General features: G+C 42.3%; 1 protein-coding gene across 2 annotated transcripts in view; it reads right to left on the bottom strand.

Annotated features, from left to right (window-relative positions):
• ITGB5 (integrin subunit beta 5) overlaps window positions 1–20624 on the bottom strand; it is a 110950-nt gene that overhangs the window by 17266 nt on the left and 73060 nt on the right. Inside the window, exon 11 of one of the 2 annotated variants that reach the window (XR_004002630.1) lies at window positions 4202–4254. The exons of the other annotated variant lie outside the window; for it this stretch is intronic. The gene's annotated coding sequence lies outside the window, so the exon portion shown is untranslated. The remainder of the gene's footprint in view (window positions 1–4201; window positions 4255–20624) is intronic. 2 annotated transcript variants of the gene reach the window in all.

The raw sequence follows: 20624 nt of genomic DNA, 5'->3' as shown, positions 1-20624 counted from the left end.
TACTTTGGGTAACAGCCGTCGCTCTGCCGGATGTTTCACATTGGTCAGAGAGAGCTCAGAAGCAGAGGAAGTTTTCAAAAGGAGGAAGGTATTAGTGTTCACTCCCATGAGCCCACAATACTGGTGCTGCTCCAAAAGGCCTGGCAAAGGGAACATGTAAGGAAGGCTGGCATGAACATTCCAACGGGTTACAAGAGGCTAATGGGAACCTGTTTGATGAAGGGGGTCAAAATTCTCTGCTGGTGTAAATGGGTACAGATCCCTGACTTCAGTGGACCTTTTCCCATTTACACCAGCAGGGAATTTGGCTCATACACAAGATAGTACTGAAAAAACAAGGCATGAAAAGGCAAATTGTAGGGCATGCCCTTTGGTGAAACTAACGTAGTCCCCAGGTATAGTATAACCTCTAGGAGAGACACCTTCCAGGCATCCTGCCTTTGCATGAATTCAGTGATTTATCATATCTAAAGAGGCAGCGCAGAGAGGAGGTGAGCCCCTCAGTGGTTGTCATTTCAAGACAAGTCATTCATTTCAGTCCCAAAGTTAACTACATTCTGCATAAATATGATGTCCCCTTATTTTTATGTTTGAAAATTATTTACATCAGAAATGCAGACCCATGAACCTGGTATTAGTGGAAGAGTCATACGCATTAAAGGAATTAATCCCACAGCCTTCTAAATTTACAGCATGAATGCTTTGTGACTCCCCCCTCTTTTTGGGTCTGTATCCCAGGTGTCCCACATTTGGATATTGAGAGAAACGCAGCTAATTCTGCACTGTTTTCAAGATCCCAGCTACCAGACACCTGTGGCTGTGAAAGTGACACACTCAGCCAGTTTCCTCACTTGTTTGGATGCTTTCAGGGGAAATGAGGACTTCACCTAAGGCATGTGGCTTCAGAAAATGCTGTCCCATAAAGCCAACTAAGCCTTACCTCAGGGCACAGCGGATTGCCATAGCTCCTGCAACAGTTACAACCAGACCTTTCTCATTTTATTTCTCTATGCTCATATGTAACTGAAATTTAAACACTAAATAGCACGTGTGTTCATTCTAACATGCAGCACTTGATAAGCAGAAGGCCAAAACGGACAGGTAGGCTGGATTTCTTAACATAAAATCCTTTGTTTAATAAACGCTTACCATCCTACAGCTCTCCTGCCTTTAGCTGACATTAGTGGATATTCTCTGCTAAGCAAGTAGTGTTTCAGCCTAGCCTTGATCTGAGTCACACGTGGTCTGTTGGTGACAGGTTTAGTGGCGGGGCCTGGGAGCTAGGACTCCTTGGTTCTATTCCTGGCTCTATTCAATTGACTCACTGAGTGATCTATGTCTTTGTGCTTCACTTTACTGGCGTGTTTGGGGCAATGCTTGAAAGCACTTTGAGAACCATATATGGAAGACATTATCCAAGTGCTCACAAGCATTGATATTTTAGTATTAACCCTTTTGAGGATGTCATAATCTCTCTCCTGGGGGAAGGAGGGGACCCACTTCCTCCCCCCACTTCCTTATCCTTCAATTCCCCCTACACTGAAAAGGGCTCTGTTTCATCGCAGTCCTTCTTACGTAAGTCTATCCTCATTAATGGAGGTTTTTCTAACGTCTCCCACCACCATGCTATCAGAGCGCCTCAAACTCATCCACATCACCCCTCAGCTCATCCGGAAGGGACTGATAGAGAAGCATAAGTGATTCCTAGAGCTCAGGAGTCTGCCTCCACTAGGTGGAAAAATGTCAAATACATTCCCCCATGCAGTTCTCCGGCTCCTCCCCCATAAACTTTACTCTTCATCAGCTCTGAAGGGGAGTCAAGACTGAAAAATAGTTTTATAACTAAAGGTGACCCACACCTTAAAACTAAGGGGACAGACCTCTTACTTAGATCTCATGTTACTTTGATAACCTCTTTTATGACACTGACTTGGAAATGATTAGCTGCAAAAAGACAATATATATGCAAAAATTCTTGGAGAGTATGTGCATTTGACACATGCAAAGGTATCTTTTGTGTAGGGTGACCAGACAGCAAATGGAAAAAATCAAGACAGAGGGTGGGGAGTAATAGGAGCCTATATAAGAAAAAGACCCAAAAATCGGGACTGTCCCTATATGATCAGGACATCTGGTCACCCTATAAAGAGTGTGTGTGTGTGTGTGTGTGTGTGTGTGTGTGTGTGTGTGTGGTTCCTTTTATAAATATATAAAATATATATAAATAAAAGGAACCATACAGAAAATGAAGTGTGCAAGAGTTTGGAATTTTGCAGGAAGCAGAGAGGATTGTCTGCCTGCAAAATTCCAATCTCTTGCACACTTCATTTTCAAGTGTTGAGAAAAGCCAACCCTCTAACCTGGCAGAAGCATTGAAGAATTCCATCTGCAAACACCTAATGAACATGATCCAAAAGGAACTAATTCTCAGTCACTGAAACTCACCCCATTTTTTCTTGTACTCCAGTCAGCATGACAAGGAAGGTTGCTTGGCAAAGAGCCATTTTCACTTGGCTCTTACAGACCTTTCCAAATACAGTGAAACTTCTATGGGCAATTACAGGTTGTCTCCCCCCTACTTACTCCCTTCCCTGCCCCTACCTAGGTCCATTTAGGCTGGCAATAAATGTAATCTTTGCATTGTTGTCATGATCAAGAATCATCTAAATATATGCAGCCAGGACCCTGGGACATGTGGTGAACACTCAGTTAGATGAAAGACAGATTGCGGGGCTTGGGAGAGACTACAGAGTTTTAACCCTTTCATTACAATTTATCATGCCATGCCTGTTGGAAGGAAATGCACCTCCACCTTTGTCCAATGTTTGACTGGACTAGCAATGGAACATGGCACAGCCATGGAAAGCTGCACAGCAGAGATGCAGCAATGCAGGGCCATCAGTGATGCTGTTAAATGGGGTAGCTTGAGCGTGCACAGAAAGGGGTAGTTCTCGGTCCCATTCTTTAGTCAAAAGAAGATGCAAATCCAAAACAAGACTCCAGATCCCAACATCCCTGAATGTGGGGGTCTAAACTTTGTGGCTCAATGAAAAAAAAAAATTCAGGAGGAACACTGCTCTCCCAAGGCAGAAGCACTTAATACCCCTTGTCTGGACCCCTTGTCTGTGAGAAATACCATGGGAAACTCACCTGGTTCCACATTTTTATATAAACACAAGAGTCTGGGCCAAGTTTGCAAAAGATTCACAAGGTTTGGCATGAGTCTTGGAATGAGTTAAGGTTTTCATTCAAAAAAACAAGATAAACTCCGCAGTTTGGGCTGCACCACTTTAAAAACCAGAGACCAACCGACAGAATGCTTCCATCACTACTGTGGCCAAGCATTTCACCCCTTTTCTCTTTAATCTGTGATGGTGTTTAATGCCTTATCGATAACGAAAGGTCTGTTGGAGGATAAGAGTGGGATACCTATGAAAAAGAGGCAGCTGGGGCAGCTTTTTCTGCAGCTGGGTTTCCTAGGGAAGGTTGCCAGATTTCAGAAGGGTTACAAATGGCATCTATACAGATCAGGGTCTGTATGGGGTAAAAGAAAGGGGAAAGTTTCCCTTCCACGCAGGGAGTGGAAACCCTGGCAAGTAAGCTTTGGTCCATTTGAGAAAGAACAAGCAGTCGACTACTGTTCTGCTTTGACAATGAGTCCTCCTTGTGTCACTTTAGAGACTAACAAATTTATTTGGGCATAAGCCAAGATCATGCCATTTCAGAGAGCAATGGTGAGGTGTTACTCTTCTAGACACACAGAGGACCAGTTAAAAATAAATAAATAATGAACTGAAACAAGCACAGAAATATGATTAGTTTCCCAGTGGAGACACCATGCAAAAGCAACGATAACTATGATATTTATGGCATAGTTCATTTAACCTGAAAGGAGACCTAAGCACTTTATAACCTAACATACAAAACCGTATCCAAGATTAATTTTTCCCACTACAATGCAGTCACTTCTGGGGCAAAACATAGCAACTGTTCAACAGGACACAGCTATACAGCAATCATCTTTGGCCAGAAAGTGAAGACTCCTGGACCCATCTGAAATTGCAGGGAGTTTACATAGGCAAAATTTAATCACCAGAGGAGTTGAAATACCCTATTTCTGAAAAAAGGTAACATAGGTTCTTTAGTGGCCACAGGCGGTGTCTAGGACTGTAAGGTTTACATTTCATCAGAAAGACGATACCTTCAGCAAATCCAGTGACCACATGATGTTTATCATATGTTTAAGGAAAAGACCTACAGAAGCAAAAAAAACATTGTGACAATTTTGGGTTAGTCAGTCCCATTAAACTCTCCACACAAAGCACAGGAAAATAAAACTGTGTGCTAGTAAAGCAGCATTTGAGTAATTGCACTGTCTGTTGTCAGGGCTAGCCCTCAGCCAAGTTGTCAACCATAACCGTTAGAAGTTAGATAAAGCTGACCTTGACCCACTCTACTGCTGGACTGACAGACAAGCTAGTGCCATTCTCTGGTGGGGAAATAAGCTGGGGGGTGCCAGATATGTAAAAAGACCCTTAGAACAAAGGATAAAAAGCTGGAAACTTTGGTTGAATAGGAGAGGCACCATACTAGGAAGGTTAAAGGGGAAAAATCCCTCAAGCTGTCATTTCAGTGTACAGTTGCAGGGAGCGAGGCAAGGAGGGTAGCAAGCTGTATTGCCAAAGGATACAAAGTGAATTTGTGACAGAAGGGCCTCTCAGGGTTCAGTCTGGTTAGTTGTCCAAGCTTCTGAGTTCTGCAAAGTTGGGCTGCAAATATTTGTCATTCTCATCAATTTAAGCATTTCTGCATATTTAATATTTAGTGCTTCCTCATTCATTTAATTCATTTCCCACTAATCTCTGTGATGCCTGGATGCAGTCGAGCAGATGACTAGGTATATATGGTCCAATGTGGGAGGCGAGTGTGGGGCCTTGGCCCGATTATCTGCCCAGTCCCCTTTCCAAGTCCTGTTATTGAAGGGAGAGCAAGAGCAAGGATCCATGCTCTTCCTAGAGCACGAGTTGCTGTTGTGAACGTACCCTGCATAGTCACATGTGGGGAAGCTTATTGTCCACCCCTCACCGGCTGCACCAGGGCCTCTGCCAGTTGTGTAACCAGGGGAAGCTTCTCCAGTCAGCGCAACTGTCCATGGACAACCTGACACTAGCCCGGAGCTAAACGTGCTTCATTTTCTTCCTGTGCACAATTCCAGCATGAGACTCATTAAAAAAAAACCAATCATTTTTATTTCTGAAGCCACTTTGCTGCAAACCTGAGAAGAGGAACCCCTGGCAGCATGCAGCTGCCAAACCCAGAGGTGCATATTTGTTCTATTTAACACAAAGGCTAGAGCTAGAGAAAGGGAGGTGTCTGATTTGTGCAGCACTGCATTGAACATCCCTCGGCTAAATTAATTCCAGTTGTCCCTTTGCACTTACATAGAAACAAAAGACAGAAGAAGCAAAACTGAGAGGGAGATTGAGGGAGAGAAAACCTTATGTTGTTATTCTACCAATCCAGAGTACCTGCATTCCACAGGAACACACAGTGCTGTCAAGCACAAGAGGAGAGACCGAACAAGTTTGCAGAGACAGACTCAGAGGCGGAAAGGTTAAGGGGTAAATAAGAAAAAGAAAAACAAAAATAGGGAGGAGGAGGAGATGTGAAGAGCCAAGAAAATGCTGCTGGATTTTTACTGCACCTTATTCAAACTGGTCTCTGTTAGCCAGACGGTGCAAGATCTACAGATTACCATTCCCCAAAGTGGAAATTCTGGCATGAAATATTCCTTTATTTTCTTTACTGTGTGAAGCTGCAAATCTCTATGAAGTGTCGTAGGCCACACAGAGCACATGCACCAGCGTATTCAGGCAGAATGCCCTACGCTACTAGCTCTCTTCATGCAGGATCTCAGCTCAGCCACAGGAATGCCTTGGGCCTACGTGACTTGCAGTCTGAAAGGCTGCAAAAGGACATAAAGCAGAGCTGTGCAAATACCAGATTTTTCGGTTCATTAGCAGTTAAAAAAAAATTCATTTCAGATCAACCAAAACATTTTGTTCAACCCAAAACTAAATGTTTCATTTTTGAGCTTTTTACATTTTTTATAAAAGTGAAATAAATTTGAAAAAATAATGTCACTTTGAATCAAAAAGTTCTGATTTTTTTTTCAAATCCCCTCGCCCCCCAAACTGATTTGGAAAAATAAGTATGAATTCACAAAACATTTTAATTAATCTGACTGCATTTTGTGGCAAAAAGAGTACCAGACAAAAAATTCTGCCCAGCCCGAGTATAAAGCAAAAGATGGAGAAAAAGGAAACGTGCCCTCAGTTACCATTGTGACAAATGCAGTAAAAATACCTGAATTAGATAAAGGACAGATTAGATGGATGAAATGTTTCTAAAGGCTGTTTTCTGTGCCCCCAGCAATAAAGACCTTTCCCTCAAATTCCCTATTCAAATTAAAAAAAAAATACATACAGTTAGGAAGTTGACTCCAGACCCATTCTCCTTCACTCTTTTCTTCAACCCAAGAAACCCAAGTCAACCCAAGAGAGTGACAGCAGCATCCCAAGATTGGGAGGTTGTGGAATCTCCATCTCTGGAGATATTTAAGAGTAAGTTAGATAAATGTCTATCAGGGATGGCCTAGACAGTATTTGGTCCTGCCATGAGGACAGGGGACTGGACTCGATGACCTCTCGAGGTCCCTTCCAGTCCTAGAGTCAGGACATCTATAAGACATCATCGGCCTGATTACATCAAGAATAAATGTCACCCTACAGATGAAGAGAATTTACCATACATTAGACAGAAGCTGAAAAACACATTATACACACCCTTGAGAGGTGTACACTGAATATATAACAAAAGGAAGAGCGGTCAGTGCTACTCTCAGTTGATGAGTAAGAAAATAGCAACAAGTCTAAAACAGGTTGAGGTCCTACTGCGCTGCAACCGCCACCATGTTTTTGTAACACACTCAGTTACACCAATCACAGTTGCGTTGTGTCCCCACAGTAGCCTATCTACCATCACAGTTACCACACGTATAAGTCCATGCCTCCCCTGTTGTCCAACTACGGACTATTTCAATCCAAGAAATGAATGTTTTGGAAAGTTATGAGCACATAAAATAGGATTTGCAACAGAGATTGCTTTGCAACCGAGATTGCTTTGCAACCTTAACTATAGTAGGTGCTATTAGAGGATGACAACCACAAACAACAGAACAACACTTATCACTATGCGGTTAAGTTGTGTCTCTATATCTTCTGCAGCTGATAAATCCACACACCTTGCAGATCAAGTCTGCTACAAAGAGGGTTATGATGAAGTGCAAGCTATACTTGATTTGCTCTACAGCAGCCACAAACAGTGAGAATGAAAATGGAGCAGGTTTGTCAACTGTCCTCCCAAAGCTGGAATTTGAGCATGTTACCCTGTGGGTTGCTCCAGTTTCCTCTTGGGTAGAGGTTGTTTTGTAACATTGCTGAAGACAATCCCAAACATGTGGTATTTGTAAACAGCACATTCAGTACCCACTATACATATTTTAATGGGAAGAAAATATGTGTCATTGTCTAGACTCTTTGTTTTAATAAAACAAGTGTTATTTTAAGGATAAATGGTTAACGACTTTCCAAAAAGGCACAAGAGGCACATACAGCAGCCAGAGAAATTAGGTACATAAGAGTTGCAAAACTGGAACAAATCTGTAGTTCAACTAGTCCAGTGCCTCTCTCTTACCCTGGCCAGCACTAGATGCTTCAGAAGAAGGTGCAAGAAAAGCTCATGGTAAGTAGATATAGGATAATCCGCCCCTCAGGAAGTTCTCTTCCTAATTCCTAATACAGTAGTTACAGACTGACTTAAATCCAGAAGAATGAGGTTATATATCTTTTCCAATACTCTTTTGTTAGCATCAATTATCACAACTCTGGCTATTCTTGGTCTCCAAAAAAAAAAAAAAATTCCAATCCCATGTTGCATCTTGCTAAATTCTTGACCTCAACATCATCCTGTGGCAGTATGTTCCACAGTCTAATTGCACAGGACATGAAAATAGATTTCCTTTTATCAGTTGTGTCACTTCTCAATTTTATAGAACATCTCCTTTCTTTCTGTGCTATGAGAGACTGAGAACAAGCTCCTGATCTACTTTTTCTAGGTAAGAGGAAGAAAAAAATTTCCCCAGCTGAATCTTAAATTGCCTTTATTCTGTGCCACTGAGGACTGCTATTTTCCTGAATCTGAGGAGATTGTTTTGTAAATCTATTGCATCTTGGGTGATCTTTGCAATAATCTGTTTCAGGAAAGTAGAAATGAATTAGGAATATATCCCTACTGACACGTGACTCATATTTCCCCCTATATTTAAACACATATACAAAATGTAAAAGTAGAGATGGGGGTCAAAACACTAATTTTGATACTGACTTTCCTAAAAAATTTGGAGCTGTTTGGACCTGGGATCTTGATTCAGATCTTTGGTTCAAGTCCATCTTAGTTTTGTTTTCTGCTTAAATTTTGTTTTCTGGGTTTTCTTCCCCTCCCAAAGGGCACATATGTTAGCACTAAAAACACATGTATTTTGGTAACTCATTCTTCCAATGAAGGTGAGGTGAATAGGAGGAAAGCAGAGACATCCATATCTAGCTATGACTGTCCCACATCTACTGTTGCAATAGGATGAACCAAGGATTCATTCCAGAGGCAGAGAGAGGATCTAAATCTAATACTATCAAAGTCTGGATGTGAGGGGGGATTTGATAGCAGCTTTCAACCACCTGAAGGGGGTTCCAAAGAGGATGGACCTAGGCTGTTCTCAGTGGTGGCAGATGACACAACAAGAAGCAATGGTCTCAAGCTGTACTGGGGAAGGTCTAGGTTGGATATTAGGAAAAACTATGTCACTAGGAGGGTGGGGAAGCACTGGAATGGGTTACCTAGGGAGGTGGTGGAATCTCTATCCTTAGAGGTTTTTAAGGCCCGGCTTGACAAAGCCCTGGCTAGGATGATTTAGTTGGGGTTGGTCCTGCTTTGAGCAGGGGGTTGGACTAGATGACCTCCTGAGGTCTCTTCCAACCCTGATATTCTATGATTCTATAAAATGCTTAATATTTAGCATTCTCTGACCCACCTAGATCGTGTTGGCAGAATCTACTTTAATAAAATAAAAGAAATAAATGGACAATTACATGGATGCCAATGGTATCTTTGGGTTCAAAAGGGATAAGATGCTTAATTACTGCCATTCCTGTTCACATGAACCATCAATTGCTAAACTGGGGACTGGGGATATATTCATCGACTTTCTCCCCCAGACATATTGCTTTATTTTGGCCTTTGCCTGGACACATCACATAAGGATTACTCTTTGCAGTTATGTGGGTGTCCTCATGTACTCAATTATGTGCAACCGCTGGAGACGGGGCACTGATGGGTTTTGATCCTTTTCATCTTCTAGATTTATATTTTTCTGTTAAGTAGTTTGAAGTGTCCCAGAATGTACATTGTTTTTTTTTTTGTTTTTTGTTTTTTTGACAAGAGGAAACCAGATGCACCAGGAGTAAACCATAAACAGAATAGAAATCAGACTGAGGAAAAATGAAAATAGAGATATACCGGAGGCGAAATTGACTGTCAAAGAAAGAGGAAGTGAAACTTTAAGAGGGCTCTTTTACTTGAGAAAGACTAATGTAAGCAAAACACAGAGTACCTCTAAACATTCCCTAAAAGTCTCAACATAGAAAGAGCGTACTTAGTCTGACTGTCCTCAAAAACTTAAACATAACATATAGAGTACCTCTCATACAATATGCATACTGACAGTTCTACACAGGAACTGTAAGAATTATTGTATGGAAGGAAAATAAAAGAAGTTTGTAAAAAATGAATCTCAGAAATTGCCCAATTGCCACACACAAAGGTGAAATGCCTGCTAGCTGCATGGAAACTTTTTCAAAACACCATAATAGCTCAAATTAAATGTATACCCCAAATTAAAAATCAGTTAGAGGACCAAAAAAATTGCCCCCGTGGTTAACCAACAAAGAAAAAGAAGAGGTTAGAGGCAAAAATGCATCCTTTAAAAATTGAGGAAAACAGAGAGGAACAAACTCTCGCAAATCAGGTGTAAAAGTATAATTGGGCAGGCCAAAAAAAAGAACTTGAAGAGCAAAGGACTCAAAAACTAAACACAAAAATGATGTTAAGCACATCAGAAGCAGGAAGCCTGACAAACAACCAGTGGGGCCACTGGACAATTGAGGTGCTAAAGGAGCACTCAAGGAAAATAAGGCCATTGTGGAGAAGCTGAATTAATTCTTTGCATCAGTTTTCACTGCAGAGGAGTGAGGGAGATTCCCACATCTGAGCTATTCTTTTTAGGTGACAAATCTAATGAATGCCCCAGATCGAAGCGTCATGACAGACAGCCGCTGCTTCCCGAAGTAGCTCCATTTCAGTGATCAATGAAATTAAGCCTATATCTAGGATGTTTGCCGAAGACAGTGGCAACGCTGGCTTGTACTTATTTAAAATGAAAGTCAATCTCTACTAGAAAAACACACATGAAAAAGGGCTACAGAGTAAATGGTAGCTGCACCTGATTTGAGATGGGAGTGTTCTTCTGCAGACAGATCAGCTCAGATGCACGGTCAAATAAGGATCCACAATTAAACCTGCTACAAATAGAAAGAGCAACCTCATTATGAGTGAAACTAATAACTGGCTGCTGTTTACTCCTGTTCAAATCAGTCCTCATTACACTGGCAAGACCTGTCTGCTCCAGTTGACCTCAACCTTACATTTCCTTACACTAATCCGTGTGACACCAGTAAATGGAACATGCTCGGCCTAATGGTTCTAACTCACTTAGCAAGGGAACAAGACAGGGTTAGTAGGCCCCAAGTTTGGCTCACTTTCTCATCAAATATGTATGCAGAGTCCATGTGAATCCTTATTAGACCCAAAACATTTCATGAATCGGGGAAAAAGATACAACTTAAACATACAAAGATGTAATACCTATAAAAGCTGATGCATGGGGTTAGCCTTTTAAATGGTCATGTCAAACAAGATACAGAGCCCTCATTCCTTCATTCAGAGCTCACGTGTGTGTAGTCTATGAATCCAAGATTAGGATAGAAGAAGTCTCAATGGGGTTTTGTTTAACTTGGTTGGTTTCCTAATCTATGTCTTGTCCTTATTCAGCTAAATTGTTTTTGATTTGTTTTAACATATGAAATACTTTGAATCAGGGTTTTGATTGCTGAGTTTTATCAGCAATAAAAATTAACATAAGATGGAATTGTGTAGCTGAATTAAGGTTAATATAAACTCTTCGACTTATGGACTTTCAGGCCAGAAGGGACAATCATGATCATCTAGTCTGACCTCCTGGACATCGCAGGCCACAGAACCTCACCCACTCACTCCTGTAATAGGTCCATAACCTCTGGCTGAGCTACTGAAGTCCTCAAATCGTGATTTAAAGCCTTCAAGTTACAGAGAATCTGCCATTTACACTAGTTTAAACCATGTCCCATGCTGCAGAGGAAGGCGAACCCCCGCAGGGTCTCTATAGAACTTAAGGAAATGTGTAGCCTGAACAGAAGGGCTCTCAAGCTTTTTCACAGTGTGGACCACAACTTAATAGAGAGATCCTCACGTGGACACATCCCACTGCCTTTACACTTGCATAACATCCCTCTGGCAAACACAGCCATTGCTTACATGGAAAAGTATAAAATTTCACTGAGTCAGCTAAAATAGATTAAGCAGCTGGAAACAAGGTGGAGGAGCCAGAATCATTAGGGCTAGCCATCTCTCTAGCAACTGCCACGGCCCACAGTCTGAGACTTGCCACCTGCACAGGAATTGAACTCCATACTTTTAAAATATTAAGACAGATGTTTTATCCACAAGGCCACTCAATATTAAATTTGCATTCAGGAGAAGTTAGAAGTTTTTGGTGACTGGTTTGCTCTCACATTTATCTATACATCCAACATGAATACACTGAGGACATAAAAATAAAAAGAGGTAATTTCTAAAAGCACTGTGGAATTCAAAGTGTGCTAGAGTTCATTCAAAGATCTCCAAAAACGGAAACTTTCACTATGTCACACCTAGCTTGCTGCATCTTTATTTGTTGAACAAAAATGTAAGACAGATGACGGAGAACAGGAACTCTCTCTATGCTGGTTCTATATTTCTCCATACAGAAGGAACCTGCTATCTTTGTATGTGATCTTCACAAAGTAACACTGCAATGCTTGGTTTAGTAAATTCAAATTCCACCACCAATTTTGGTCCTGTTTGGAAAATAACAGTACTGTACCTTAACACAAGTTGCTGTCACCATTTTCAATTTAGGTGTTTTTTTTTCATCCCTAAAAAAATTTCTCATAACATTTTTCTTTAGGACAATTCATGTCTGAAGCGCAACTGAATGAAAAGTACATTTTAGACGTGGGGAAAGGAAATAAGTTTTTATACAGCATATGATTCGTTTATGGAACTCATTGTGACAAGGTGTTAATGAAGATTCAAAAAAGGGCTGGGCATTTATAAGGGAAACAAGACTATCTAGAGTGATGATGATAATAACCATCATAAAAATCCCAAAAGCTCTGAAATGGCTATAAAGACTCATGTTTTGAATAGCATAAGCCAACCTCTCACCATTGGGAGTTAGGAAACAACTATCCCTGAAGGTAGATTATCCCATAACTACTACTGCAGGGTTCCTTGCACCTTCCTCTGAGGCCTTTGGTGCCGGCCACTGTCAGCGACAGGACACTGGACTAGATGGAGCGTTAGTCTGACCCACGATGTCAATTCCTATGCTATAGCCTTCAAGAGTAACCCTATATGAATCAACCAGCAGGCTTGCATGATGAAGAAGGGGAGAAGAGAGGTGCTGCTAGCGGAGGAATCAGTAAGGAAAGCATCTTCCAAGCATATGCCACCATAACGGCGATCTGCATCTAGCTCCTCACCTTTACTTTGCAACCCACACTTCCCATTGTCTCCTGCTGCCATTTGTGGTTCTGCAGCTCAGGGCAGGAGCAAGAGAGAGATCTAGAGAAACCCCAGGGACGGTTCTAGGTATTTTGCCGCCCCAAGCACGGCAGGCAGGCTGCCTTCAGCGGCACGCCTGCAGGAGGTCCGCCGAAGCTGCGGGACCAGTGGACCCTCCGCAGGCATGCCGCCGAAGGCAACCTGCCTGCCGCCCTCACAACGACCGGTAGAGAGCTCCCCGTGGCTTGCCTTCCCAGGAACGCGCTTGGCATGCTGGTGCCTGGAGCCACCCCTGAGAAACCCACAGTTTCTATAAACCTCCCTAATAAATACACATCTGACTCAGAGAGTGTTTGAGTTCAACCTTCCCCAATTGCCCTCCCTTCCCCCAAGCCCTTATAACCATCACAAGCAACCACTGTTTGAATGGCACATCAGGAGCCTTCAAACTGCTGGGCTGTGATCTCTAACCAAACAGCTGGGATTGCTCAATAGACTTCTTACAGTTGAGGAAGGACCGTACAGTGACTCTCAGCTTTAATCATCAAACTGAGCCTCAAAAGATTTCCTATCATTTGGGTGCTCCGGCTCAGCACTCATCTTCAACCTCCTGTAATTAATGCAGAATTACACATCATGTGAAACTACAGGCTACATATGAACTTCAGTAGCAGCAATTAAAGAGACAGTGTGCTTTTTACCCCACAGCTGCATGGTTCATCTTTATAGCACAGCATCTGCAGCCACTGCACAATTATAACATTTCGGAATACTTTAAACAATATTCTGTCTGAATCAAAAGACTATTTTTAACTTCTACACCCATGTCTCTAGCAGCCTTTTTGTCTTTCCCAGTTATCTCCAGGTTTTCCATTCAATGCACTGCATTAACCTTGGGACTTTGCTTATATTCTTTTGGAAGAACGAAAAAGGGAAAAAAAAAATACTGACATGACAAAAACATTAAAAGTGTGGTTTAGGCTTCATTCCTTTATGAATGCCTCTTTCATCCACAGGACGCAGTGTCCCGTTCTGACATGCCCTACATTTGCTTTGGAAAGCTCCCAAACACTGGAGTCATCAGACACAAAGTATAAACAAGCTCTCTTGTTTTCCCCTCAAAAATCCCAAACTCATAACCCACACCCTATAAGTTATTACATAAAATGTTTACAGTGGCTATGATTCCTTTTTAAGCCTACTAGAATCCTAGGCTGAAATTTTCAAACTTAATTTTCAAACTAAAATTAGGTCCCTCACCAAAAGTGGCCTCATTTTCAGAGGTATTGGACACCCAGAGCTGTCAGGAATGAACACATTTGTTATTTAGGTAACTTACTTTCAGTGCAAGGGTTTAACTTTACACATCCACGTTTAAAATATTTAGGTAAAAATAGTCTGAAGCAGGAGTTCCCAATCTTTTTCTTTCTGAGCCCATCCCACTCCCACACCTGTGCCACAACTGTTCTTCAGTAGATTAAAAACCAGGGGGTGGCAAGCAGAGCAACTGCCCAGGGCCCCGTGCCTCAGGGGGCCCTGCAAAGCTAAATTGCTTGGGCTTCGGCTTCAGCCCTGGGCAGCAGAGCTTGGGATTCAGCTTCCTGCCCTGGGCCCCAATGAGTCTAACGCTGGCCCTCCTCTCTGGTTTATTTTGGCAGAACCCCTGAAACCTGCTCACGGCTCCCCAGGGGCCCCCAGGCTCTTGGTTGAGGACTGCTGGTCTGAAGGTTCATTCTACTTTAGCAAAGAGGTGTGAACATAGGGCAGATGAACTGTCGTCCTGTCTGTATTAATGGAAGTCAATTGTCTGGAATGTCAGAGCTTGGTACCACCTATGTCTCCGTTGCTAAAAATGCTGCTTTTTTACCTCACGGTAACTAATGTGCATGAGCTATCCTGAGGTTAAAACACAGAGAGGACAAAGAACTCTACGTTTATTGTGAAGTAAACTAGGGGTTTGTCTACCCTAGGGAGCTTGCAATGGCACAGACATACCGACGGAACTGCACCCCTGTAAGATCGCTCATGTAGCCACTCTATGCCGACAGGAGAGAGCTCTCCCATAGACATAATAAAACTACCTCCACGAGTGGTGGTTAGCTATGTCGGTGGGAGAAACACCCTCCGCGACATAGCGCTGTCCACCCCGGCGCTTCTGTCAGTGTATCTCATGTCGCTCAGGGATATGGTTTTTTCATCTCCCTGAGCGACATATTATGTCAACAAAAGTGGCAGTGTAATAAGCCTGTGGTGAGGTCAGCCCTACACCCCCGCCTAGGATTGAACTTGCCTAATTTATCTCTCAGTCAATCTACAGTGCCTTCCCTTCACTGTGTTTTTACCTCAGGAAAGCTCACATGCATACATTAGTTATCGTGAGGTAAAAGACACACCCTTGTTAGCAGTGAAGCCAAAGATCTACAAAAACACTTATCAAGAGATGTCATTGGAGTTGGGAGTAGGAGCTGGGTAGCTTATATCCAGAACAATTATGAAGCCTTTCTAAGAGGGAGCCCTGCACTGGAAAATGTATAATGGCATGTTTGACATTGCAGACTCTGATTTGTAATAGAATGCAGTTTTGGTTTTGACCCAGTTAATCAATGACCTAAAATCAGTGGAATTGCATTATGGTACTAGGATTGTTACGTCTTTGGAACAGGGAACTTTTTGTTGTTTGTCCAGTGCTTAGCACAATGGGGTCTTGATGCATGACCGGGGCTCCTAGTGCAACCTCAATACAAATAACAACCACCCACACCACTATGGATGAATAAGGCTATAGGAAGTGTCTAGGATTGTTGTAATTAGCATGATAGCAGGCCTCACTGCTGGTACCACGGTGCCTGTTCCAGGGAAGAAATGCCACCCACAATATCAGTGCCAAGGGCAGATATTACAGTGTTTGGCCAACACCTTCCCCTCTCTAAGGTACCAGAGACAACTGGGACACCATTCCAAGTTAAGCAGTGCACCTTCCTGTTGGATCTCCTGGAAGGTCCAGGTTAACAATTATCATCATGAAGCCAGGGATTAGGGCACCAGAAACTGAATTACAGCAACTGGGAGTTAGATTTCTAATTGAAGAGTTTGTTTAAAAACAAAAATTTTGCTCTACCTGGTTTAAAATGCATGGGTCACTTATAGTTCTTCCCTTTTTAATAAAATAAAAAAGAACTCGAAACAAAACATTGCCAAGACTGCAAAGGATCTGTTGATTCTCAGCACCTCTGAGGATCTAGTCCTTGGGTAGGTGGCTACTGTGGCATCATACACAAAGCTAGCCCTGTTGATGGCTAAATATACATGTAATCTGCTGATTTGGATTCCTAAATCGCTATTGAAAATGGACCTTTAAGGGCTTTTGCATATTTTACCCATGGTGCTTTACTCCCACGTACATGGTAACTTCTCACATTGCATCTGCTCTTGAGAGGCAGTGTGGTTAGCACACAGAAGTAGAAATCAGGATTCCTGGTTCGATCCTCAGATATATCATTTAACTTCTTTGTGCCTCAGGTTATCAACCTGTAAAATTGTTACTATACATTTAATAGTTACAATAATTAAGTTTCACAATAATTAGGACGGTGTCACTAGGATTAATTAATATTTGCAAAATGCTTGATAAACCACAGTCTGCTTGACTTTTTTAAAAGGACAGGACAGACTATAAATTCCTGATCCCACAGGCCCACTAATTCCTCATACAAGTAAGTTCTTTGTCAGGTAGTGGGAGAACCAGTTTAGAGTTTATATCAACATTATTCTTGTTTATTTGTACTGCATTGGTGCTTAGAGGCTCCGCTCTGTTGTGATAGACACAGTACAAACATAACAGAAGGGATGGTCCTTGTCCTGAATGGTTTACAAACTATGTATAAGGTTACAGACAACAGGAAGCTACAACAAACAGACCGGGAGCACGGGATAGCAAGGAACTGATTAAACTGCATGAGTTTGAAGTAATTTTCTATAAAGCTACTACTAAAATACAGTAGACACTGCAAGTAACAGATTGTTGTGGCTATTTAAAAACACCTAGGAATATTCTTTTTCCTCCCCCACATAGCAATCAAAATGTTACAGATCGGAAGTCAGAGTTGTGCATTTCCCAGCATGTTGTGCACCACTGTGCTGTATTGTCTATTTTCAGCATTCAGTGACAGTTGTCTGTCTAAATCTGTCATGGCAATATGATGCTCTTTCAAGAGAAGAGCACAAGCAGACCATCAGTGGATTTAGGAAAAAGCAACTTCCTGTTTAGTCTAGGTGTGGTACATTCTTCATTTCAATAATCAACTGATTCATTTTTCAAGGAAAAAAACAGACTTCCAGTGAAATGTTGTTTGTTTGTCTCTTGTGTTTTGGGGACAGCGGCAGTTATACAAAGCATCCTATGCCTCCTCTCCAAGAATCATTCAACTGTGGTTTAAAACAGCTATTCTTGGACTTAGGAAACAGTAGAACAATGTCACTGGTTTGTAAATAGGTGGAAGCAATCTTAGTCAACAGTTATAGTGCATCATAATGCCAGTGAATTATTTTCACAGCCATTCTTCAGAGAGGCACAGTACTGAACTGCCTCTCAATGGTATGGCTATTTACAGGAATAGGCATAATATCTTGGACAATCATGAGTGCCACCTTGTTTAGTGGGGGACATATATTCAGATGCATGAGACAAGCCAGCCTATGATGTTCCAGTTCTACATCTAGAGTAGTGACATTCTTGTTTCCCTTTAGAATAGGTCCCGTCCAATATCCTTACAACTTATCCGTTCATTTTGCTGCATGGAAAGAGAACCTACATACACTACTGTGTCCAGCAGTTTCTGCACTGGGAACAGTGAAAAGAACAGGAGGTGCAACATAGCTCCTTGCAATGACTGAGGAGGAAGCTAAGGGTGTTCCTTAAAGTGAGTTATCCATTGGAAACAAGGCTTTGGAATGCAGGCTCCTGGGAGATACTTATAAATGAAGACAGAAGAGCGCTCCCTTATTGACCACAGTATTGAGCTGCGTGCTGTGCAGCTCCCAATAGTCTCAAACTGAGAGGCTAAAGGTCATTTCTTACTAATAGAGCCCATTAAAATCTTTGCTGTTTTGTTTACTAGTCATTATTCTGTTAAAGTAATAATAAGGAGGAGAGGTGGACCCAAGCCACAAAGTTTAGATCAAGACATGCATTACCTGAGAGAGTTTGGGGATCCAGGGATACCAGAAATGGTCCCACTGCAAAACTGGGCTGTGACTTCCCCAAAGGTCGGACCTGTTCATTCAAGACTGGGGTTTTCAATCAGGCTCATCCATAGTTTAAAGCGAAAAAGATGTAGAAGTGTTCCAGATTAGTTGCTGGTTGGGATACAGTACTGGAGGGCAGGTTATTCAGTGAACAGGCCAGTGAAATGAGACTTGACAGACATGGGCTCTATTTCCAGCTCTGCCACTGAACTGGTATGTGACCTTGGGCAGGCCTCTTCACCTCTCTCTGCCTCTATTTTCCCTGGTCTTCAGGGCAGGAACTGTCTTTTATTATCAGCAAAGAATCCTGTGGCACCTTATAGACTAACATGCATCTGAGGAAGTGGGTATTCACCCACGAAAGCTCATGCTCCAAAACGTCTGTTAGTCTATAAGGTGCCACAGGATTCTTTGCTGCTTTTATAGACTAACAGACGTTTTGGAGCATGAGCTTTCGTGGGTGAATACCCACTTCCTCAGATGCATCTGAGGAAGTGGGTATTCACCCACGAAAGCTCATGCTCCAAAACGTCTGTTAGTCTATAAGGTGCCACAGGACTCTTTGCTGCTTTTACAGATCCAGACTAACACGGCTACCCCTCTGATACTTGTCTTTTATTATGTATATGAACAGCGTCTAGCACAAGGGATCCTGATCTCAGTTAGAGCTTTAGACATTACAGCAATACAAATATAATAAAGGTCTGAAGATTTTTATATTTTTAAATCTGTTTTTAGAACTGTTTAAAACTCCACAATCCAAAACCACTTGGCTGCTGGTCGAGATGCCAGAAGCACTTTATAGGCCCATCTCCCTTTGATCTTGTGGTACTTCCTATGGTGCACAAGGGTGCAAAGGATTCCAGAGAGTATGACAGGGGATGACAAAACTGCTGATTGGGGTGAGCCAATATGAGCAAAGCTTGAAAACACAAATGTCTGGGAGATGGGGGGGGAACAACCTTTTTCCCCCCATTTACCTTTTTAACTTCATTTTTCTAGAGGAAGGTGCCAATGACTCTAATACAAGCATCAGAAAATCTAATAAAAACATAGATTCTAAGGCCAGAAGGAACCAGTGTGATCATCCAGTATGACCTCCTGTACAACACAGGGCAGAGAACTTCTCCAAAATAATTCCTGTTTAAACTGGAGCAAGCCTCTTAGAAAAACATCCAATCTTAATTTAAGAATTGCCAGTAATGGAAAATTCACCACAACCCTTGGTAAATTTTTCCCTTCGTTAATTCTCCTAACTGTTAAAAATGTACGCCTTATTTCCAGTCTGGCTTCAACTTCTTGCTATTGGATCTTGTTATAACTGTCTGCTAGACTAAAGAGCCCATTATTAAACATTTGTTCCTCAGGAAGGTATTTACAGACTGTAACCGAGTCTCCACTTAACCCAGTTTTTCCCAAACGGTGGGTCCTAACCCACCAGTGGGTTGCAGTAAATATCTAGGCAAGTCACCTGTCACTGACCCCCCCATGTCACTTCTCACACTGTGCATGCTCCGGGAGCGCTCCTGCCCACCAGGGCCGCTTGGGGGAAAGGGTATTGACCCAGCTGCCCCTCCATCATGATGGAGGAGCAGTCAGGCCAAATATGAGTGAATGGTGTTGCGACCTGGCATGTTGCAGCTCTTCTCAGGTTTGGCCCAGCCACCCCTTCATCATGACAGAGAGGCAGCTGGGCCAATCCTGAGGGGTGCTGAGACCCTGTGTGGTAGGTCGCAGTGCCTGGAGTGAGGAGCCGAGTTTCAGTTAGACCTCTCAAACATGAAAGGATCTTTGACTGGCTAATTCTCTCCAGGACAGAGAGAGCTCGGAGGCTCTGTGTTTTCTGGTGTTTTGTTGTAGCCTGTCTTCCACTCTCATTTAAAGGAGTGATGATCTCAAACTACCAGAGAGTAGCAGGCATCAGCGCTCTCTAGTCACAGGGGCTGGGAAAGCGAGAATAAGGGTGCTGGAGGGAGCTGAGCAGAGGACTTGGGCTAGAGTGCTTGCACCGTGGAAAGCACATAACTTTGTGTTTTTCTTTTTCTCTTTGGTGGTAAATGGTAGTTACACACGCATGCACAATATATAGGTAATGGTGGGTCCCCCCCCAATAGAAAAATGCAGTGGATGGGTCACCTTAGCAAAAAGTTTGGGAACCATTGCCTTGACCTTCTCTTTCCTAAACTACACAGATAGAGTTATTTGAGTCTAACACTATACCGCATGTTTTCCAATCCAACAAACTGTTAAAAGATCCAAACAACAGTGATGGTCTGAACAGAGTAAAGTTCTGAGTTATCCCAACAATTCAGTGGTTAGACATACAAAGGTACTGGTATGTGAGT

The sequence above is a fragment of the Gopherus evgoodei genome, chromosome 11, assembly GCF_007399415.2.
Source record: "Gopherus evgoodei ecotype Sinaloan lineage chromosome 11, rGopEvg1_v1.p, whole genome shotgun sequence".
Lineage (NCBI taxonomy): Eukaryota > Metazoa > Chordata > Testudines > Testudinidae > Gopherus > Gopherus evgoodei.
Note: the sequence above shows the minus strand (reverse complement) of the source record. Positions and strands in the feature narration are given on the sequence as shown.